Source organism: Myxocyprinus asiaticus, chromosome 32, assembly GCF_019703515.2.
Source record: "Myxocyprinus asiaticus isolate MX2 ecotype Aquarium Trade chromosome 32, UBuf_Myxa_2, whole genome shotgun sequence".
In the NCBI taxonomy this organism is placed as follows: domain Eukaryota; kingdom Metazoa; phylum Chordata; class Actinopteri; order Cypriniformes; family Catostomidae; genus Myxocyprinus; species Myxocyprinus asiaticus.
In genome coordinates this window covers 15,487,449-15,512,366 of record NC_059375.1, presented here as the reverse complement: position 1 = coordinate 15,512,366, position 24,918 = coordinate 15,487,449, and the positions used below count along the sequence as shown (strand labels likewise).

General features: G+C 42.5%; 1 long non-coding RNA gene across 1 annotated transcript in view; it reads left to right on the top strand.

The window, feature by feature from the left end:
• The window catches only part of LOC127423188 (uncharacterized), a 36,435-nt gene extending 17,929 nt beyond the window's left edge, over positions 1-18,506 (top strand). Inside the window, exons 2-3 of the long non-coding RNA XR_007894287.1 lie at positions 5,388-5,466; positions 17,135-18,506. This is a non-coding gene — a long non-coding RNA (uncharacterized LOC127423188). The remainder of the gene's footprint in view (positions 1-5,387; positions 5,467-17,134) is intronic.
• Positions 18,507-24,918: the final 6,412 nt, after the last annotated feature.

The window sequence follows — 24,918 nt, the reverse complement described above, 5'->3', positions numbered from 1 at the left end:
TTTGCAGAACACCTGCCAAACTCCGGACGTGAACTGTGGACCTCGATCGGACACGATGTCCTCTGTTAATCCATAGGTGGATCAAAGCATTTGCGTTTTCCATGGCAGTGGGTAAACCCTTGAGAGGGACAAGTCTACATGATTTAGAAAATTGATCAATTATTACCAGAATGGTAGTATATCCATGGGAGTTTGGTAGGTCTGTGATAAAGTCAATGGACAGGTGAGACCGTGGTATGGGCAGTGGTTGAAGCAACCCCGTGGGCAGTTCTCTGGGGGTCTTGGATTGAGCACACACCTGACAAGACTTCACATATTTAGTCACATCATGAATCAAAGATGGCCACCAGAAAGAATTACGTACCAGGGTAACAGTTCTTTGGATACCAGGGTGTCCTGTACTCAGGGAAGTGTAGAGCTTGGGGTACGTAGTGCTTGGTAGGGGGGCAGTTAGGTGGTGACGGTTCATGCTGTTATGCTCATTGTATCTCCTCCATGATGTCCCAGCTAATGGGTGCTATGATAACAGATGGTGGCAAGATGGACCCAGGGTGAGTTTGGAGGTGAGGTGGATCATGTCTGCGTGATGGTGCATCTGTCTTGCTGTTCTTGCTGCCAGGATGGTAAGTGACTGTAAAATTGAACCTGGTGAAAAACAATGACCATCGTGCTTGACGTGCTTGGGTTCAATCTCTTGGCTGCCTTGATATATTCAAGATTCTTGTGATTGGTGATAACTTGGAATGGGTGGACTGCCCCCTCTAACCAGTGACGCCATTCCTCGAGTGCCACTTACATAGAAAGTAATTCTTTATTCCCCACATCATAGTTATGTTCAGCTGAGTTCAACTTCCTGGAGAAGTTCAATAGCACAGTCCCATGGATGATGAGGAGGAAGTTGTGTAGCTTTAATCTTACTAAACACTTCACTGAACTCTGTATAATCCTTGGGAATCGTGGTCTCCTTCTGTGATTCAGGACTCTCAATACTGGTGATAAGGCAAGGCCTGGAAACAGCAACATGGAGACAATGTTTATGACAGAAACTTTACCAGTGTGTGAGCTCACCTTGGTTCCAGGATATCGATGGGTCGTGGATGGCCAGGATAAGAGCGTGCTTGGGTGAGTTGATGACATATAGTGAGATATTCTCTACATGAAAAAGTCCAATCTTGATGGTTATAGGAACAATCTGTTGTGTTATGCCAGTACCAATAGGTGCGTTGTCAACAGTGGTGATGTTAATCTTAGGAAAGCATTCAGTGGTGGGTATGTTGAGTTCTTGAGCAATCTCCTGATTAATGAGATTAACAGCAGCCCCAGAATCCACTAATGCTGCAACACATCTTACATGATCACCAGTGGAGGTCTCTACAGGCAACAGAAAATTATGTGAAATGGGTGATATAATGTTCATGGTACTCACATGCTGCCTTGACTCAGGGGAACTTGATTTCTTGTGTGGACATGCAGCATTGAAATGACTTGGTGAACCACAGTTAAAGCAAAGGTTTTCGTTGCGTTGACGTTGGCATTCCTCCATGGAAACACGATTGTATGCAACTTGCATGGGTTTGTGTGATACAGTGGATGCCTGGGCTTGTACTGAGACTTTAGAATTTGAGGTGAAGCGAAACTGAGGCTGTGAAGCATTCTGAAGCAGGTTATCAATCTTGATGGCCATAGTTATGTATTCAGAAAGATTTGTACCATCACCCTTGCAGGTCAGTTCCGTCCCGAGTTTCAGGTTAAGCCCTTTGCGGAAAACAGTCTTCAGAGGGACATCATTCCACCCACTCTGAGCCTGAACAGAACTGCATAATCCACTGCTGATCGATGACCCTGGCATAGATGAAGTAGCTGAACAGAGATATATTGGCCGCCCGATGGATACTCGAAGACTTCGTGGATTTGTTGAATGAAGTAATCAAATGAAACCTGGATTTCAGTATCTTTATCCCAAACAGCGGTGGCCTAATCGAGAGCTTTGCCGGTAAGCAGTGACATCAAAAAAGCATATTTCCTGGCATCTTGATCAAATGATTAAGGCTGATTTGAGAAAAATACTTGCATTGTCGTAAAAAACCCTGGCATTTTTCAGCAGAACCATCAAACTTATCAGGTAGAGCAAAGCTTACTGGTTTAGCATGAGGAGCTGGCAGTGAGTGAATGTATTGTGTCAAACATTCGTTGGCAGCTCATAGGTTGTTCAGCTGGTCTTGGTAACCCCTTAATACCTTGCACTGGTGCACGAATGCGGCCTGGAGCTGTGAAACTTCCGCTGGATCCATGTTTGGTGAAGTATTCTGGGTGAGTAAACGATGAAAGAAGTATCATTTTTGGGTGAACTTTTCCTTTAAATTCGCCATCAAGTTATGAAAGAACTGTTGGTTTTTATGATGTGGATGCAACCACACAAATACATGTATGGATTTTTGGTTGTTATACTTTGTCCATGATTTATATTGTCAACTGCTTGTTAATATTGAAAGGCTTTCTCTTGCACCATTTCTCCATGCTGCATAAATATTTGCACTGTTTGACATGTTCTGATTTTGCCATGATTGAACAATATTCCCTTTAGATTGGAGAGTGAGTGTGCTGGCATAAAAGTGTATGGAGCTGCAGTGGATTCTGGCAAATATTATTTCCTTCACTATCTCTTTTTATATTTTTATGTTGAATTTGTTTACATTAATTTTCTGTTTCTTCTATTTGAATATTTAGATTGTCATTACACTCATAGATCTTCTTTGCAGTTCTAGGATTTACTTTTTGACTTTTCCATCAGTTTATTGCTGTTTGCCTCATGTTATGAAATAATCCATGAAATATTTAAATTAATTTACCTCGGTGTATATTGTATCCAACATATCCAGTTCATTTAGGTGTTTTATCTTATAGTCTGTCAGCAGGATGATACTATGTTATCATGTGGTAAGGTTTGGTATTGCTTTAATTGCAATGGATAGTAATGATTATTCACTTTAAATACATTTCCTTTTACTCTGTGGGGTATCTTCTGATGAATGTTCAGATCAGGAGGTCATGGTGTATCTGGTTAGCTTTGGCAGTTAGCCACTTCTGCTAGATGCCTTAACCTGCACCATTATGTAGGCAAACTGGAAATTTTCTCTGTCATTCAAATTTTTGACCATCATTCAAAAGTAGCTGTGTCTTCTGATAAAATATAAATAATTACAATTTCATTATAGAAGAAGTTTCAACTATATGCTTTTAACAGAGTGAAATAGACTTTTCCCTGTCTTGAGTAATCTGTAGGTTTCAATTTTGCTCTAAAATAAAAATTTTACTCCACTGATGGTTAGGTTGGGGTTCGGGTGACGGTTAGGTTAAGGGTTGGGGTTAGGGGTAGAGTTAATAAAATATGCATTTCTGTTGACTGTATAACATAATTTACAACTAAAAATAAAACTATGCCAATCTATGGACATTACCAGTCAACAGCACTTCCAGCTTCTGCCAGTGGGGGGTAGTCATTCAAATTTCGGGTAGCACAGACCGATTTCCACAGCAAAACTCTTAACCTGCTGCCTTTGACGTTACAGCTATTGCTCTACTCCTGACCAAGGTGTTTTAATATACCGCTAGTGAAGGGCTTGGGACGTTATTGTTCATTCCATCAGCCAGTCGGTGTTATCAGGACTCCAAGGTGGTCAGTCGCATGGTATTTAATGTGATTCAGGTAATTCATGCTGTATGCACTAACCCAGTAACTCCCATTTAGATCAGCGGGAATGCTAATTGATAGCTGTCTCCAAGCATTATAGACCTCCTTGGTTTTGCTTTTTGGCAGGCAACATTAGTATTTTGGCAATTGGGATGGTGTCCATTGGGAAAGTAATAGCGATACTTTTAGTCTAAGGGAAGCAAAGAACTGGTTTTTTATAATGATTTGGTCTTATTTCAGGAAATGTTCTTTCTGACAGGTAAGAAAAGCAAATCCCTAGTGAGTAAACAGGCATACCCAGCAAGAACATCCATGGTAGGGTGAACACAATATAACAGCGACCTCTTTTTGGAGCGATTAGAGGAAAGAGAATCATTTATCAGTGATAATTGACATGTCACAGGGAGGAGGGCTGGTTCTGCTTGGCTTCAGAATCATACTGGATTTGTTATTTGTTTTTCCATCTGTTTGGAATAAAAGAGGGAGGGTCTGTTGTCTCTGAGACAGCTGTGATGTCAGAGAGAGAGAGAAAGATTGGGCACATTTAGAGAATTGTAGGGGTAATATGTGACCAAGACATTTTTGTATTGGCCTTGTAATAGTAGTAGTAAAAGCCCAGTCAGTTGGTGGCCAGTTTCATCAACATAGCAGTCTCGCTGATCTGACCACTTGGGTCACATTATTACGTTCCATCTGTATTGTTTTGTAATTGTTGGTCTATGCACATGTGCACCATTGTGCCGCATTTTTCTTTTCTTTTTTTTTTTTTTCAGCATCTTGCACCATGAGCACCACATTTTTAAGCCACTGTGTTAAAGTTAAAAGTAAACTTTTGACATGCAGAACAATGGACCTTTTCAGTTTTAAAACAATGGGCCAATCAGATGAATCTTTGGGCAGGATAAAAATCAGTGTATGGGAGTTAATGCACCTATGAATAGAGATGCACCAAACTTTTGGCCACTGAAATGGCATAAAATGCAAAGAAGATCCCATAGGATTGCTATCTTTGTATTCTAATGCAGAAGTTGGGTATTTAGTGCAGCACTTTTGTTACTAAAGAACCTGCCACCTTTCCTTTAGAAATGGAAAATGTGCATTTTGTACTTTGTGTATTTAAAATTGTTGTAGGGCACAGATGTGCTTATGCTTATATTACAACATTTTAAAAGTTGTTGGAGCCAAGATGTAGTTGTAGTGATGCCAACTGAAGGAAGAGCAAGTACAATCACTCACAAAATTGTTATAATGTTAGTAAAAATTTTGTTATTCAAAACAAAGGCTAGTTTTCGGTTTTTGGCCAAGTGTGTCCAGAACTTTTGGCTCTGCCCAAAAAATTTCATTTCAGTGCATCACTACCTTCTGATCAATTGCATTGCGCTTTGTCTAGCTGTTCATCAACACAATAATGTGTCCTGTGTGAACGGCCCCTTTGACGATTAGATCATAGCGCCAGTCTTTGGAGTAGCATCTGGGCTTTTCCCAGCCGGGGCAGGGGACAAAGAAAAATGTGAATATCAAAGACCTTGTGAGACATGAGAACCTGAAACAACTGGGCTTTCCATAGTGAGTCTGTTGCTCTGTTTATAGATTGGAAGAAGACTAAATGTCATGATAAAAGTTGGCTTTTATAAACATCATACATACATGGTGATAGTGTAACAATTATGACTGGACCTCTTCTGTTTTGTTTCAGATGCATCATCTGCAGTAATCCAAGCAATGAGAGGATGGAACATACAACATGCATCTTGCAGATGGAATGATATTGGCTGGTAAAAATCTGCTGCATCAAATAATGTCTACCTCTTAATCCAAACTTAAAAATGTATGAATGCTATTGCATTAAATAACAAAATATCAAACCATGTATCATTTATTTAAAAGAAACATACACAAACACTTTTCAAACAAAACATTTCACAAAAATAAATTTCTTATGATTTAACCCTTTAATCTCGGACCGTGAGACAAATATAATTATCAAAATATTAATAACTACAGTCTTGATCAACACAAAATGGGTACTACCGAACAAGTGACTCTCAAAGAGTGGAATACAAACAGCCTATTTGTTTTACTCACAGACAAATACATATTGAGTAATAGCTAGATATATGTCTTTGACATCCATGTTTCATGTGAACAGGTGTTACTCATATTCCTTGTTTTTGCTTATAACTTAAAAAAAAAATAAACAAAACATAAAGTATTGCATACCATTACTTGGATGAGGCGATTATCTTTAAAACGAGCCCACACACAATTGGATGCATAGATCATTAGATAACCCACACAAAGCACAATGTGCATGCAAAATCTGGCTATCTGGCATCTTGGTATTTGGCTACAAGCACCTTAGCTTTCCTGAATTAGATGACGTCATCGGAAATGCTGTAGCGTTATGGAATGCTAAACCAATCAAACTGGGTTCAGATTGCTCCAACCAGTGGCGATAGTCCTCCATATTTGGGCTGAGAGTCATGTGATCAATCACTGTGTTTACATATGACAACCAGGAGGTGGTGCCAAGTAAGACTCAATGATGACTCAAATGGTACAGAATGAAACTCTTTCTGTGAAATCTCATTACTAAAATCATGTCTGCATGCTATGCAAACCTTTAGTCATTATGTTTGCATGTGTAATTAGTTCTTATGTACAATTATTATGTTTTATTTGTTTGGAGAGGCTTTTGGACACTTGGAGACGTTTTTGGACACTAGGACAGATTATACTTTTGATTGCTTTTGTCATATCAACACAATATTTGACTCAGTTTTGGTGACATAATTGGGAACAAAACAAAAGCAGTTTTTCAGAGCCACGTTATTTAAACACTGAGGTATATAATGTAAAATCAGTAAAATTAGAAAAAGAAAAAAAAAAGAAAATTTTTGGCGTTATAAGCCTTTAATTTTGGGTATGCCACTGAAACAGGAAATCTTTAAAAACACCCTCAGAGCCTAAAGAGTTAAATGATTAAAGATATATTGTTGAGAATCAAGACAAAGGATTTGGACACTTTCTGGTTGTCAAACTTTACTCTGCTACTGCCTACTGCTAGGTTACCTGTGTGACTTGAGGGGAACCGACCTAATACATCCACTAAAGATCACCTCGACACCAGTAGCTTAGTTAGTTATTAGGAAAAAGTCTAGCATCATTTGTTTGCAGATGAGTTTGATTATTTATTTATATATATATATATATATATTATCTTATGCAATGATATTCACACATTTTCAAATTGTGACTTAAGTGTCAAAAATTGCCCAAAATAATTTTAGGCCACTGTAATCACAAGAGTGGAGATCTGGATATCATTATTGTGGACCTGCACAGTAAAGAAAACCTGCAGAGTAATAATGAATACATTGCTGAAGTGCTCTCCGATCTCACTCAGCACAGGAAAGCTGGCGATCCAGACCTATAAGGTCTGGCCAACCATGAGCCCAAGGGAAAGAATGCAGATGGCTTAATGTTATCAGTCTCGGCAGTGGCCCAGGCCTCAGAGCCAACGAGCTGCCTGCTATATGATTATTTTGCTCTCCTGTGATATTTACAGCACTGATCCAGTCTTGCCCCACCCTTACTAACCTGAGGTCTTTATCAGTCAAGCTTCTGATCTGGATCAGAGGGCCGGTGGTCTGGAGAACAGATGGACCTGTGTAAATAATGCTGAGATCATGGCAGAGCAGTTGTGTTTGTGTGTTTTAGGTGACTCTCCTCAAGGTGCCAACATTGCATGTCATTTATACCAGGATTTATTTTGTAAGGATGAAATGATATGTAGTAAGACTATTGAATATTTAGACTTCTGGAAACAATATATGGCATTAACTCAAGGCCCAACTCACCTCACCTCAAAAGGTTGTAGAACAGTGGTTGGCAACATTAGGGGCTGTTCATACAATTAAGTGCTCTTTCAAAATCAGCTTTACTGAGCGCAGCGGAAGAGAACTGAATGCAGGAGTCTCCAGGCGTCTCCGCGTCTGAGACCGTCAATCCGTGCATCTTATCACGTGACTTGTTGAGTGCGTTACCACGGAGACCTAATGTGTGTGGAGGCTTCACACTATTCTCTGCGGCATCCACGCACAACTCGCCACGTGCCCCACCAAGAGCAAGAACCATATTATAGCGACCACGAGGAGGTTAACCCAACGTGACCTAGCATCCGGGCCAATTGGTTGCTTAGGAAGCCTGACTGGAGTCACTCAGCATGCCCTGGATTCGAACTTGCAACTCCAGGTGTGGTAGTCAGCATCTTGCTGAGCTACCCAGGCGCTCAAGATATACACCTACTCCCGACCACGTGTAAATAGTGCTCAAGACATCTGAACATGTGATCTTTTAGACAAACTGCCATTTCTCTCAAACTCGATATTATGGAATAACATGGGTTAGTTATTGATTAGTTTCCCTTGGCGTAAGCCCCATCCTACAGTTCAGCATCAAGATTCTAGCTCGAACCATCAGATCCTGCCGGAAGGCGATGATGGCAGGGGAGAGGAGCTTACCCCAAAAAGGAAATTAGACCTAATTTAGATTTATAACCCCGAAAAGGAATTAGAACCTAATTAAAACGTATAACACCCCCCCCCCCCCAATAGTTCCACTTGGAACGACCAGGTCTCAATGCAAAGGAACCTGAAAGAGGCAGAATATTTGTAAATTACATTAATATAACCATTTGTGATGCAAACATGAAACCCTTACAAAGTGCATTAATAGTGCCATATCCTGCCAAAAGATGACTAGCTTTGTGAAATGACATACAGTTGTGCTCAAAAGTTTGCATACCCTGGCAGCAATTGTGAAATTTTGGTCTTTTATTTAAGGATAGTGATCATATGAAGCCATTTATTATCACATAGTTGTTTGGCTCCTTTTTAAATCATAATGGTAACAGAAATCACCCAAATGGCCCTGATCAAAAGTTTACATACCCTTGAATGTTTGGCCTTGTTACAGACACACAAGGTGACACACACAAGTTTAAATGGCAAATAAAGGTTAATTTCCCACACCTGTGGCTTTTTAAATTGCAATTAGTGTCTGTGTATAAATAGTCAATGAGTTTGTTAGCTCTCACGTGGATGCACTGAGCAGGCTAGATACTGAGCCATGGGGAGCAGAAAAGAACTGTCAAAAGACCTGCGTAACAAGGTAATGGAACTTTATAAAGATGGAAAAGCAGATAAAAAGATATCCAAAGCCTTGAAAATGCCAGTCAGAACCGTTCAATCACTTATTAAGAAGTGGAAAATTCAGGGATCTCTTGATACCAAGCCAAGGTCAGGTAGACCAAGAAAGATTTCAGCCACAACTGCCAGAAGAACTGTTCAGGATACAAAGAAAAACCCATAGGTAACCTCAGGAGAAATACAGGCTGCTCTGGAAAAAGATGGTGTGGTTGTTTCAAGGAGCAGAATACGACGATATTTGAATAAAAATGAGCTGCATGGTCGAGTTGCCAAAAAGAGATGTGTTTTGCCTGCTCACTCATGTTTTCTTATAAATGGTTCATATATTACCAATTCTCCAAGGGTATGCAAACTTTTGAGCACAACTGTAGCTTGTGATGTGTATGTGCAAACGGACTGCCCATGGAATGGGTGGCATTGCTCTGTGACATGTCTGTGAAACAGAATGGCCATGAAATGGTTGCAGTATGTCTGAGCGAACAGACTGGTCGTGAATTGGTTGCGATGTGTCTGTGTGAACAGACTGGCTATGAAATGGTTACAATGTGTCTATGCAGACAGACTGGCCATGAATTGGTTACGATGTGTCTATGTGAACAGACTGGCTGTGAATTTGTTGCGACGTGTCTGTGCGAACAGACTGGCTGTGAATTGGTTGCGATGTGTCTGTGCGAACAGACTGGCCGTGAATTGGTTACAATGTATCTGTGCGAACAGACTAGCGTGAATTGGTTGCGATGTGTCTGTGCGAACAGACTGGCTGTGAATTGGTTGCGATGTGTCTGTGCAGACAGACTGGCCTTGAATTTGTTGCGTTGTATCTGTGTGAACACACTGGCTGTGAATTGGTTGCGATGTGTCTGTGTGAACAGACTGGCCATGAAATGGTTGCAATATGTCTGTGAGAACAGATTGGCCGTGAAATGGTTGTGATGTGTTTGTGAAACGAAATGTGTCTGTGAAACATACTGCCCATGAAATGGGAAGCAATGATTGCAATGTGATTATTTAAACTCTACTGCCTAAGGAATGGTTGGCAATGCTTGCAATGTGTCTCAGCAAACAGCGTACACATGCAAGTTGTGGCAAGCTGTAATATGCCGAATACATAAATGTAGATTGATAAATACTATTATATAATTAGATATTATTATGGTAGTTTAACCACCAATGCAAATACCTACACTGGTATGTTGAAATGACCCCTTGTTAAAAGGAAACATTGGAAAACTGCAATACATGGTTGGTACATCCCATTTGATTTAAATAATCTGATTGGCAGCAATTATACATGCTGTGCTAAGATTTCTTATCAAGTTATGTCGATGTGCAGTTGCCTACCGCTAGATAACAGTAGGCAAGCAGCAACGATTGATCCTTCTGTTAAAGAGAACGTGATAATAAATGTTCTTACAATCATGCGAGATAATAGTGTTAATGTGAGAAGGCAACTACAATGAAAAGCATCAGCAGGAAATGTTGTAAATCAGAGAAACAGCAGAGACAATCCTGCAATAGGTAAAAAGCCATTGGACTATAATACTAACGAAATATGAGACGAACATAAATATCCATACCTGAAATGAAGAAAGATTATCAGACCACATGCACTTAAGTATTATTCCATATTTTGAAGTGCATGAATACTCAATCCTGATTGCCCAGTGCAGGAATATAGTAGGGAATGCAAATACCATTGATAACGTACACAACATGAAGTTGACTTAGCATATCTGCGGAACAACATGAAGATCGGTGAGCACTGACTATCCTTGTAATAGTTAACTGCTGCTTGAAAAGTGATTACTGGATGCAATATGAATAATGTTATTGATGGTGAATAGTAAACATTAATAACAAAAAGGCCTGAAACCCTAATGCCAACTATGGTTAAGAATATTGTTCCCCCAAAGAAAATACACAAAAACTTGCATATGTTGCTGATGGAGACCAGTTGAATGAGCATCAAGGTGAGTACCAAATGAAGGACAACAAAGTGCTGTTGCTTGGAAAGCAAAGGAATAGCATTTGAGATGATTGCGTTTCTCTTTTACATGCGAGTGTGAGATAACGGAATACGATCTGACCTGAGAAAACAAAAGAATAAGAAAACACGAATCACTGCAACTACATAAAATTATATAGTATGACAATGCCCAAGCATACTGTTACAAATTAAATTTCAGTAATGTTTTAGCACCATAGCCTACCACTAGGTGTCAGAAGTTACACAGCAACAATTATACTGCCCCTTTAAGGGAGATGTGATTGTAGGCATCTGAAGAAAATCAGAGCAAGAGTTCGTGATTTAACGTGCGATAGGAGCTACTAGCAGAAAGCGAGAAGCTCAACTGAATATAATGGAGATAATCAACCACGTACACAAAGTAGTTGTGCATAATCAACCTGCGTGATTTATGAGTTTTTACCCTGATTCCCGTTACTGGGATATACTCAGGCATACAACTCTTATGTAAAAGATCTTTCGTACACCAAACGTTAAGATCAGTGTGCAATGTGCATTCATTGAATACTCTTGTAATGTGAAACACTGCCGCAAAAGGAACATTGCCGCTTGAAAGCAATTGTTGATGCAGATAATGAAAATGATTACAGTGAATAGAGGAACATTGACAGCAGAAATGCCTACACCCCAAACGTCACCAGCTATTTGTTTGCAATTATTCTGTCAAAGAAGAATAAACAGAAAACTTGCGTATCTTGATGAATTGGGAGCATGAGCATCGCGGTGAGTAGCCGAACAATGTATAATACAAATGTTGAGCGACTGTTGCTTGAAAGTGCGTAGTTGCATAGCGTGTGCTATGCTTGTGTTTTTCTCACATGCTAGTGAAAGCAAAGCAGCATACAAGCAATGAGACACAGCTGTGGGACCTTATAAGGCATAGGCTAGATAATGATTGGATGAGATTCCGAAATTGAATGAATGACGTAATGCTACTATGAATCCTCTGCGAGAATGATCTCTTAGGCTTCCATGACTACATTTTGATAGAAGTAAAATTAAATAAGTAATAAAAACATTTACAAAAAATGGAATGAGTGATATTAACCTGTGAAATTGTGCCTGTACTTATTTAGAAACGTGTCTTTGCTGCTTGAATTTATTTATTCAGAGTAAAGCTTTTTTTTCCCCAACTCTGCTTTCCATTTTTGAAGCAGAAGCACTTGACATGGGGTGAAAAGTGAATGGAAAGATGCAGTTCACATGTAATTTTCTCGAAACAAAATTAATGCCCTCTAATGTGACACAGTGGACAGTTTTTTATTTTTATTTGATGAGCTCCATAATTTAGTATAGGCATCGGTAAATTGCGTTCAGTTGATAACGTATGGTATAACTCAATGCTAATGCTGTTAAACCCATAAATAAACACATCGCAGGCAGGTGCGTACACAATACAACTGGGAAAAAAAATAGAAAAAGCCTGCACACTGTCGTATTGCTTGCAATTTTGTAATATCTTACAGCAGTTCAGTCAAACTCATCTTCAGGCCTTCTATTAATTTCTCTGAAGATTCTTCCATTTGCAAGTATATTACTGTTACCATCATGATTTACCCAAGAAGTTTCACAAATGGTGCTGGTGATGCACTGCAAACTGAATCAGAGAAGATTAATTGTGGTGGACATTCTCCTTCTAAAAATTTTTTATACTCATGTCAATTTTTTTTTATTTAATTCTTAAACTGTTTGATTTACAATAGAGCCTCCAATGACAGCAAAAACATGCGATGACAGTAAGTTCTCACTTTCTTTGAGATGCTATTGTGCAAATTTTTACGATGTGAATGCACTTCATTCATAACAATTATTTCATTACTGTTCCGCATAGATGTTAAAAGAATTTACTACTCTGGTGCTTTCCTTATATGACGTGTTCATGGGTGTGGATTATGATAATTGTGAATGAATGTGCACAAATGTTTACAAATGTTTTACTAAACATTACTAAAACAAGTTTTACTAACAAATCTGGCAAGGATGAAGCGTTTGTGAATCTGGCGGAAGGTTTTCAGGAAGGTTAATTTTCTCAGAATCTACTCACAAATTTACGAAAGTTTCATGAATGAGGCCCATTATGACTAGTTAGTTGAACTTAGTTCAAGTTCACCTGTTCATTTGCTTACTTCTTTACTAGAGCCCGACCGATATGGGATTTTTGAGACCGAGACCGATTTTAGAGGGGGAAAATTCACAGATTACTGATATGGTGGCCGTTATAGTTAATTTTTGAGCTGGAATGAAAACAGACCGTTTCAATGTGGATTGTTCACCGATTTTGCACCGATATGACTATGCAAAGGTACTCAGAAGGCTGCTTTCTTAAACAAATATTTTTATCAAAGAATTTTTGACATTATTATTATACATTGTCAAAATTCTAGAAATGAACACTGAGAAAATAAAGAATAAATATAAATACAATAAATAGCTTAATAAACATCAGTAATGTATGTTTAGTATCAGTCAGTTGCTGACCATTAATATAAAGAATAAATAAAAAATAAAATAAATAGCTAAATAAACATCAGTACTGTTTAGTATCAGTTAAATGCTGACCATCAAAATAAAGGATAAATAAAAATAAAATAAATAGCTAAATAAAAATCAGTACTGTTTGGTTTCAGTCAAATGCTGACCATAAAAATAAAGAATAAATAAAATAAATAGCTAAATAAACATCAGTAGTACTGTTTAGTATCAGTCATATGCTGACTATATTAATACTGCCAGTCAATTATTGGAAGGTTGTAACACAAGAAGCATTTACACCTGCCGAGTCAAGAGATAAACAGCGGCAGTGGTGTTACACCGTATTCTGCTATTCGAGTTCAGGGGAAACTTTCAACGGTGGAAAACCAGACTTTTAAATATTACATTTTATAAATGCAATGACTGGAATTGTTCGGTTGAAGGGGGTACCAAACTGTGAATCCTGAACAAAATAGATTGGTAAATACATGTTTACACATTAGCTTCCACTCAGCTGACAAGCAATTAAAATAGCTGCGTGGTTAGCTAGTTAGCTATAAGCTCGTTGTCACAGAGAGTAAAAGATGGACCAGCATTGCATCTCACCAACTAGGTAACAACGTAGCGTGAAATCAACACTCAACAGACACAATCCACCACCGCACTGTGAAAAGATGCTCTGATGTTTACCTTTCAATCTGCTACATTACTTACTGCACTGACAAACTATAGCTGGCTAACAGCAAACAGACATGAGTGACATGGTTGTGAGGGACAGGGTTAACGTTATATTAGTTATATAAAATGATGGGGTCATTGTTTATTAACTTTCCAGTATGTATTTCACAAACTAGTTAGCAATTTATGGAGACCACTCAACTCCGCCATGTCTGCAGAGCCACCGTCAGCTCTGTAAACAATGGAGTTGGAGCACACTCTGCTGCACAAACTACATAATGACACCAATTCTAAAACATTGTTTTCTGCATTCTATGTTTTGAAAAAAAGTTTTCATATCTGCGCATATCGGTAAACATATACGGCAATACTGATTTATATCGGTCGGGCACTATTCTTTACTCTGTGCAGATGTAAGTTGTAATAGTACATATATGTTGTAGATATAGTGATTAATCTCATGTATAAATAGAATGTGTTTGAGTAAGGTAATTAACACATTTTAAAGCGGTTCATTTTGCCGGTGTTCAGCACGTTCAGCTCGTTCAAGATGTTTCTTATTTTGTTTATATCTTGCACTGTTAATATCATGCATTATAATTTTTTCTCGTCATATTTTTGTCAACAGAATAAAGTTTAATTATCATCATGATGCATCTTTTTTGTCTCGTATCGTTCATCTACAAAAATTTCAAACATTGACAAGATTAGCACTATTAACCAAAAAACAAAAATGATACTTCAGAAAGTTTGCTGTCCTCTGTTAAAATTTTTTAGCAGAATGCAGAATGTCTTGCTAAACAACTACATGATTTTACCCTTGCTATTTTTCTGCCATCTGGCACAAAACTACTATATATTTTTTATATAAAAATAAACTTTTTATGCATTGATCCAGTGGGATACAGTCAGTCGAAAATAACCGAGGAGGTCAGCATGACTTTTCTCAACTTCCACTGATCTTTTCAACAGAGCTTAAGTGAAAAGAAAACGCAAAAAGAAAAGACATTCTGACAGATCTCAACACTGATCCATCCTGATGCGCTAATGCCGTCTTTCATTTCTGTGGTTGCTGCCATCTCACTGGTTAATGTCGCATCACCATGGCAATGTACAGAAAACAAATGGCTAGCCGTGATGTCATAGTTGGACGGCTTTATTTGCACCCACAGAGAGAGAGAGAGGGAAACTGAGTGGAAGATGAGGACTGTGGGAGTGGAAGATTCTGGCGAGTCTGCAGTCCGGCACAGTAACTCTAGAGGAGGATGCTACTGAATCCAATTGTTTCTCTATGCTACCTGGAGTCAATGCACTTTAAAAAGGTTAGAGTTAGCATGACAAATGAAATACAACTGGAACCAGCCCTTCTGTTTAGTGGGTATTTTACCACAGAGCATGAGAGCACTGCAGTGTGAAATTTAGTTGGTTAGCCCACTTTTGAGTAGCCCAGTTTGCATATTGGCAAAAAAAAATTCCATGCTGAAAAGACAAGCTTAGTCCTTTTTATTGTGGTTTGTGTGGGTCTTGATGGTGGTCTAGCATACCCATGGTGTTTACCAGCATAACTGGTGAAGGTGGAAACTAGCATGGTTCTTCTGAGTAAGCTTGTTGACCATGAAACCAGTGTCAGAAATAACAAAAATTAATTATAGTCATTTGCTGATTCTGTCTATAAATAGTTGCAGTACAAAAGGTTTAAACTGCTTGATGTCATGAACTAGATGTTTATAGTTATTAGCCTATATTTTTGTTGAAATAACAGTTAGTTACAGTGTTGAAGTGCTGTGCTTAGTGTCTGTATTTATCTCTGTAACATGTCTTATGGGAGTCACATGAACACAACAGAGCCCAATTATAAATTGTTATCCTTAACTTTTTTTTTTTTTTTTTTTACCCCAAATACCATCCTTTCACTTAATTGACAGTTATTAAAAAAAAAACTTTTGATTTAATCACCATGTACAAAACTGAAAATTATAAATAAGTATTTTGTCTAAAAATAAATGTTAATTTCAGAGATGTTCATTAGCTACATAAATTTGCAACATTTAAAAAACATTACAAATTAGATCAAATTGCCTCAGAATCAAACTTTAGACTCCACACACAAATATCTCATGGAACAGGAACATTTTGCGGTGTATAGTGACAAACTGTGGAAAAGGCTGTGGTGTTTTTTGTTGCTATTTAGTGTTTTGGGAGAAAATAAAATCAAAGGAGCCTTTTTCCCCATTGTACCCTACATGTAGAGCAGAATTGTCTGTTTGTCTGACGCAACAGACCTTAATTATAGGATTTATCAAACAAATATCTTCTGTGTCTTGTATAATGGACATAAAACAAGTTTAAGATGTGAAAAATATATTACTCCTTAAAATAAATGTATTATTATGCCTCATATTTAGATTAATAGCAGTACATTTTTATATAAATCATTGCACTAGATTAATACATTTAAACAACAGCCCTAATAAAAACACAGTGTGCTGTCTGTTTAGGACAAATGCTTTAACAAACTCAGACAGCTGCCTTGTTGCCTCACTGCCTGCTTTGTCCACAAACTCACAGGCAACAATTTGTGTATGAAGGTATTTAGCAGGAAACTCGATTCCGACCGGCTTCCAATGCACTGTAACATCATGGGTAATTATCTAAAACAAATCTAAGTGAGCTTTAGAGATAACCAAGCAAATGTTTAGTGGTGACTACAATGCCTATTTCTTGACAGAATTCGAGCCATTGGTTGACATTTATAGATTAATTTACCACTTTCAATCGTTCCTTTTAGATGCCATTTTTGGTCTTTCCACTAACAGCCAAACCACACACACAGGATTGTGAGATATCATAGGCAGTGAAGGATACATCTGTGCTGCCTTCAAAAGCCAACCAGATGAAGACATTTTAGCAGACAGGTTGTTACTCAAACATTGGACTTGGACTTTCCCTGTTTTCTTCATCTCTCCGTATACTGCCTGTAAAAGTTGCATTAAGTTGTTTCTTGATTTTTTTTTTTTTTATTAATTTTTTTTACCCTCTGTTTTTTCTGCATTGCAGGTAGTGAAATGGAACACAGATGACTTCTGTCACATGGAAGAAGAAACTGGGAGACATAGCTCGGCGTGCCATGCACCTGGTGTATCAAACACATAATGTGGCCTCCTTGTCTTTGTCACCGGTATTTTTGGGGCCAATCAGCTGGAATAAATGCCAAGTACTCTGGTGTTTGTTACCACAGGGAAATCTTATTTTGTCAGTTGTGAGACTGTCAAAGCGCTCTGCTCATGTGAGAGATTTACTTGTCTGGAGAGTGTATGGCTGTCCTCAGCCTCCCAGCTATTGTCAGCTACATGTGGAGACAAGCAGCGGTTTGGAACCTCTTGCACATTTGCATGTGCCTCTAGTTGTTTGCAATAGTGACGGTGTAAGGAGAGACACCCTTTCTCTTTTTTACTCCCCTTTTTACTCCCCCCTCTTCCTTCGCAAATCCCACATCAGTCCATCTGGTTTATGTTTGTTTGCCTATGTCTGAGCCATAGCCGCTTTTCAAACTCTTGCTTCTGGCTGCATTGGGGTCCAGATGGCTACTCACACACTCTTTTGGTACACTCCATGGGTCATCTGTGATGAGGAAGCCCTACCCAAGACTGTGATCCATTAGTGTCCAGTGGTTAAGCATTGAACAAGTATGCTTCTCTACAGTCCCAAAGAGAGATAGACAGCCAGCCCAAATTCAGCCATGGATGGCCAGCGGGGACTTATTTTAAGACCGAATTTACCTTCTTAAAATGCCGGACCTAGTTTGTAGGGATAGTACTCCATAAATGAAAATTCAGTCATTATTTATTTATTCTGTAAATGAATGCTGACAAATATTATTTTCATTTTTGCATGAATATTCCCTTTAAAGCAAAAGCTTTGCTTGTGCTTCAATGGTAAACGGTGGATAATTTGAAAATGAATGAGTCAAATGTTGGCATGGCCACTTCAAAAACAGCAGAGCACAAGATAACACATTATTGGCTGACAAAGAAATGGACTTCAGTGGAATATCTGCATGTAACTTTGTGTACTGCAGACAAACCAGCAATGGCTACATAACCACCACATGCAAATGTATATTTCTAGAATCCTTCTGTAGTTGTAATCTCTTGTAAGGTTTCACAGTAAATTTTCAATGTAAACAGCTGAAATGTAAGTAGGCTGCTTTGTAATATACAATTTTTGGCCATAAAAACAAATTTGTGGTTGATGTAAGCTTTATTTACTGGTTGATTTCTGTTCACCATCTATAATGTTTCAGATTCCTGGTCGATGAAGTACAACAAATCCAATCATTTCCATCATTTGTTCATTGAGGATCATCATTATGCTTAATTGTAATTTTGAATGTTGACATCATCCCACAAACTGCTGGCAGACAACAATAAATTAGGGTATATTTATTTTCAACCCAGTAGGGTAACTACATGTGTGCTATTCTTTTTTCAGCACAGATATGTATCTCTAGTTTATGGAATACTTGGGGTCCCTTCTATGTTTGCCATTATAGCAATAGATGCTAATGTCCGCTTATATATGGTTTTCCATTGTCAGTATTTGTAGTAATGCTTAATTCTATTGCTTTTTGTTACATTAAGAGTAAAATGGCAGGCTCAAGCCCAACTACAAGCTGAATATGTAATGATTGTTAGAGCACTGAGAGAGCATGGAAGGTAGAGCTAGCGCATTTCATTGATTTATAGTGGCATAGTACTGTTTAGACTTAAAAGACCCCATGAAAGCAAGCTTCCGTCCATGTCTATAATCTTATTATCTATATGTTAGTGTACTCCTAAAAGTTGACAAAATGAACCTGTAGCAGATTAGGGTTGGGAACCATGAACTAGTTCTTATCTGGAACTGGTTCCTTTTTTTTAATATTTTAAATACTGGAACCTACAGATCCCCTTAGTTTTGCATTCCCTCGCAATAAATTTACCATTGTTTTGCATGATTTTATAACAGTAACCATATTTTAACCTTGATATGCGTTGTAAAACCATAGTAATAATACAGGAAAACGAAAATTATGGTAATAAAAGACATCATTTTGTGGTTATGGTTTTACTACAAATACCATGTTAAAACCATAGTAACCACAAAATTACCCATGGTTAATACATAATAAAACCATGGTTACTATATGAATACAGTATACTGCATCAAAACCATGGTTTCTGCCAAAAGAACATGGTTTCTGTTCATAGTTACTACAATATCAGTATAGTAAAACGTCCTGGTTACTTGCTTAACCTCCGTTCCCTGATGGAGGGAACGAGACATTGTGTCGATGTAGTGACACTAGGGGTCACTCTTGGGAGCCCGAAACACCTCTGGTCTTTGATAAAAGGCCAATGAAAATTGGCGAGTGGTATTTGCATGCCACTCCCCCGGACATATGGGTATAAAAGGAGCTGGTATGCAACCACTCATTCAGGTTTTATGCTGAGGAGCCGAGACAAGGTCCGGCCATTTCAGCGGGTAGTTCAGCATTGTGGCAGGAGGGACACAATGTCTCGTTCCCTCCATCAGGGAACGGAGGTTACGCAAGTAACCAGGACGTTCCCTATCTGTCACTCACTCAACGTTGTGTCGATGTAGTGACACTTGGGGTCCCTATACAAAACGCCGCAACCGGCTGAACTGTGTTATGTGAACTGGCGGTGTGTGATGGGCAGACAACTGTGTGCCTCGTAGCCAGTGCACCAGGCCAACACGTAACCTCCCCCAACATAGTTATGAGTGTCGAACGGCCCTTTGGGGACAAGTCGACTACCCAAAAGATAGAGACAGGCTAACCCAGTTGTGGCCTCTTTTCCCCTTCTTTTTTCCACTCCCTAAAAAACAAGGGGGATTATCCGACTGGGCCGCCAGGACACCGCGGAGACCACACCTCGCCCAAAGGGGGGGGGGGTATTTAAGTGGAAAATATGTCACACGGTCTTGCCGACTATGTGGAGAAGTCTCATGGTAGATCCTACCCAACGGGGTAGGAGTTACTACAAACATGGAGACTGTGGCAGAGGGGGCTCTGCCCAAGGAAGACGCAGTTTACCAACAGGGAAACGAATTAGCGGAAGATATACATCACATGGGGTTACCTTACAGGCAACCGCCACATGCGGAGCACCTACCCCAGAACAGGGCTCTTAGCACGAGTACTGGGCCGGCAGTGAGTCTCTCCGAAAACTCGACTGCCACAGGGCTCGGAGGAAGTCAACCAGGGAACATAGTTTGTGAACACTACTGGGAATTAATGGTGCACATCTTCAGCTCAGAGGAGGTGAAAGGCGCTATGTGCAAGCGATACACCTGGCCGGCTATCCCGGGCTTATCTGCTTGTATTGCGTGCCATTACCTGGGACAAAACCGGTTCCACCCGGAGGTTGTAGAACCTTGCAAAGGTGTTGGGTGTTGCCCAGCCGCTGCTCTGCAAATGTCTGTTAGAAAGGCACCCCTGGCCAGGGCCCAGGAGGCCGCTACACCCCTGGTAGAATGGGCTCGTAGCCCTACCGGGGGCAGCACGTCCTGGGCTAGATATGCCATAGCTATTGCGTCAATGAGCCAGTGGGTGATCCTCTGCTTGGAGACAGCGCTTCCTTTCCGCTGTGCACCACAGAAGACAAAGAGCTGTTCAGAGATCCTAAAGCTCTGCGTGCGATCCAAATAGATGCGTAAAGCGCGCACCGGACACAGCAACGACAGGGCTGGGTCTGCCTCCTCCTGGGCCAGTGCTCGCAGGTTCACCACCTGGTCCCTAAAAGGGGTCGTGGGAACCTTGGGCACATAGCCCGGTCGGGGTCTCAGGATCACATGAGAGTAGCCCAGACCGAATTCCAGGCACGTTTTGCTGACAGAGAACGCTTGCAGGTCTCCTACCCTCTTGATGGAAGTGAGTGCAGTGAGGAGGGAAGTCTTCAAGGAGAGTGCCTTAATCTCAGCTAACTGCAAAGGCTCAAGGGGGCTCTCTGTAGACCCTGAAGAACTACAGAGAGGTCCCATAAGGGAACAAGACACGGTCTGGAGGGGTTCAGCCTCCTGGCGCCTCTCAGGAACCTGATGATCAGGTCGTGCTTCCTTAAGGACTTACCGTCCACTGTGTCGTGGTGTGCTGCTATAGCAGCAACGTACAACTTCAAGGTGGAAGGGGACAGCCGCCCTTCCAACCTCTCCTGCAGGAAGGAAAGCACCGATCCGACTGCACATCTCTGGGGGTCTCTGGGAGAACACCACTTAGCGAACAGACGCCACTTAAAGGCATACAGGTGCCTCGTAGAGGGGGCCCTAGCCTGAGTGATCGTGTCTACCACCGCGGGTGGTAGACCACTTAGGTCTTCCACGTCCCGTCCAGGGACCAGACATGGAGATTCCAGAGGTCTGGTCGCGGGTGCCAGATGGTGCCCCGTCCCTGAGAAAGAAGGTCCTTCCTCAGGGGAATTCGCTGGGGGGGTGCTGTCGCGAGGAGCGTGAGGTCTGAGAACCACGTCTGGGTGGGCCAGTAGGGTGCTACCAGGACGACCTGCTTCTCGTCATCCCTGACCTTGCACAGAGTCTGTGCAATTAGGCTCACTGAGGGAAACGCATATTTGCGTAGGCCAGGAGGCCAGCTGTGTGCCAGCGCGTCTATGCCGAGGGGTGCCTCGGTCAGGGTATACCAGAGCAGGCAGTGGGAGGATTCTTGGGAGGTGAACAGGTCTACCTGTGCCTGTCTGAATCGACTCCAAATCAGCTGGACCACCTGAGGGTGGAGTCTCTACTCTCCCCTGAGGGTAACCTGCCGTGACAGCGTGTCCGCTGTAGTGTTGAGGTTGCCGGGGATGTGAGTGGCTCGCAGCAACTTGAAGTGCTGCTGACTCCAGAGGAGGAGACGGCGGGCGAGCTGTGACATACAACGAGAGCACAGACGGCCTTGGTGGTTGACATATGCTACCGTTGCCATGTTGTCTGTCCAAACTAACACGTGCTTGCCCTGGATCAATGGCCGAAACCTCCGCAGGGCGAGCAGAATTGCCAACAACTCAAGGCAGTTGATGTGCCAATGCAGTTGCGGGCCTGTCCACAAGCCGGTGGCTACGTGCCCGTTGCAAACAGCGCCCCAGCCCATTTTGGAGGTGTCTGTCATGACCACGACGCGCCTGGAGACCCGCTCTAGGGGAACACCTGCCCGTAGAAATGAGAGGTCAGTCCAAGGGCTGAAAAGACGGTGAAAGACCGGCATGATGACCACACGATGTGTCCCGCGGTGCCATGCCCATCTCGGGACTTGAGTCTGAAGCCAGTTCTAAAGCGGTCTCATATGCATCAACCCGAGCGGGGTGGCCACCGCTGAGGAGGCCATATGCCCCAGGAGCCTCTGAAAGAGTTTCAGTGGAACCGCTGTTTTCTGTTTGAACACCTTCAAACAGGCCAGCACTGACTGTGCGTGCTTGTTCGTGAGGCACGCTGTCAAAGAGACTGAGTCCAACTCCAAACCGAGGAAAGAGATGCTCTGAACCGGGAGGAGCTTGCTCTTTTCCCAGTTGACCTGAAGCCCTAGTCGGCTGAGGTGTGAGAGCACCAAGTCCCTGTGTGCACATAATATGTCCCGAGAGTGAGCTAGGATTAGCCAGTCGTCGAGATAGTTGAGAATGCGAATGCCCACTTCCCTTAACGGGGCAAGGGCTGCCTCTGCGACCTTCGTGAAGACAAGGGGACAAAGACAGGCCAAAAGGGAGGACCTTGTACTGATATGCCTGACCCTTGAATGCAAACCGCAGGAAGGGTCTGTGTCGAGGTAGAATCGAGACGTGGGAGTACGCGTCCTTTAGGTCTACCGCCGCGAACCAATCTTGATGCCGGACGCTTGCCAGAATGCGTTTTTGCATCAGCATCTCGAACGGGAGTCTGTGTAAAGCCCGGCTCAGTACTCACAGGTCCAAGATTGGCCGCAACCCACCACTTTTTTTCGGTACAATGAAGTAGGGGCTGTAAAACCCCTTCTTCATCTCGGCCAGAGGGACAGGTTCTAGCACACCCTTCCGTAGGAGGGTAGCGATCTCCGTGCGCAAGGTAGCAGCATTTTCGTCCTTCACCAAGGTTAAGTGGATACCGCTGAACCTGGGCGGACGCCTGGTGAACTGAATCGCGTAGCCGAGTCGGACGGTCCAGACCAGCCATCGTGACGGATTGGAAAGCGCAAGCCACGCATCCAATTTCTGCGCAAGGGGGACCAAAGGGACAAAGTCGTCGGACGTACCGGCAGGTGGGGCCTCGCGGCGGGGTGGAGCTCGAGGTGCCACACCATGTCATGGCCGTGCTGAGTCTAGGGACATCGAAGCGCTTACCTGGCTCCTTGTGACCACCCCCGGAACAGCCTGGGACGGGAGAGGAAGAGGCCTGTCCTGCAACCCATGGAGACTGTCACATCGGGGGAGGATGTGTGCCACAGCTGGGTGTGCAGGGGCGGGATGACCGCCGCTGGAGCGCCAATCCTTCAAGGGGAAAAAAGGTGGACGGTGGTCATGATGATGACAATGCACACTGGGTATGTGACCCAGGGAAGGAGGAAACCGCTCTTTTGCTGAACTGTTGGGTACCGCAGCCACTTGGGCATGCGGCGAAATCAAATGAAAAGGCAACAAAAGATTCTCCACCCGGCCCTCCACCGGGGGATGGAGTGGTCTTACTACCAGCTCCAATGCAGTGGGTTTCGTCGACCCTGGTCACCCGTCTCAGGGGCGCTTTGACGACCTTCGTGGGTTCTTGGCGGCCGGACATGAGACGGGTGGCGTCTGCTTCCTGCAGTGGGCTCCACGCCAGGGCTGGGCCGAAGGGGCGGGCTGTGGCGGAGCCGGTGCCCTTGGCGACGAGCAGACGGGGTGCGGGATCTTGAGCCGCGCCGGGCAGGATATGCCGTATAGCCTCCGTCTGCTGCTTCACCGTTGAGAACTGCTGGGCAAAGTCCTCGACGGTGTCGCTGAATAGGCCAGCCTGGGAGATGGGGGCAGCAAGGAACCGTGTCTTGTCGGCTTCACCCATCTCGACCAGGTTGAACCAAAGGTGGCGCTCCTGGACTACTAATGTGGACATCATCTGCCCGAGAGACCACGCCGTGACCTTCGTCGCTCGGATAGCGAGGTCGGTCGCCGAGCGCAGTTCCTGCATCAGATCTGGGGCGGAACTACCCTCGTGCAGTTCTTTTAGCGCTTTGGCTTGGTGGACCTACAGGAGAGCCATGGCATGCAGGGCAGAGGCGGCTTGTCCAGCAGCGCTGTAGGCTTTGGCCTTCAGGGACGACGTGAACCTACAGGGCTTGGACGGGAGCTTTGGCCATCCGTGCCAGGTGGCGGCGCTCTGCTGGCATAGGTGCACCGCGAGTGCCTTATCCACCAGGGGAATCGCCGTATAGCCCCTGGCCGCCCTGCCATCAAGGGTAGTGAGGGCGGGGGAACTGAGAAATCGGGACCGGTCAGTAAAAGGTGCCTCCCATGATTTTGTCAGCTTCTTGTGCACTTCCGGGAAGAAAGGCACTGGAGTGGGGTGTGGCTGCTTTGAGCAACGCCGTGAGCCCAGGAACCAATCATCGAGCCACGAGGGTTCAGGGGAGAGCAGAGGGTTCCACTCTAGCCCGATGCTCACGGCCGCCCAGGAAAGCATATCCGTCATCTCTGCATCAGCCTGTGACTGGGCAATCATCTCCGAAGGGGGGAGCCCAGCTGAGGCTTCTGCATCCGACTGGACAAGCCCGCTCTCCGATGCTGCACTTGAGAGCTCATCAGCTTCGCAGGCTCCAAACAAGAGGTCAAACTCGCCGTGAGACG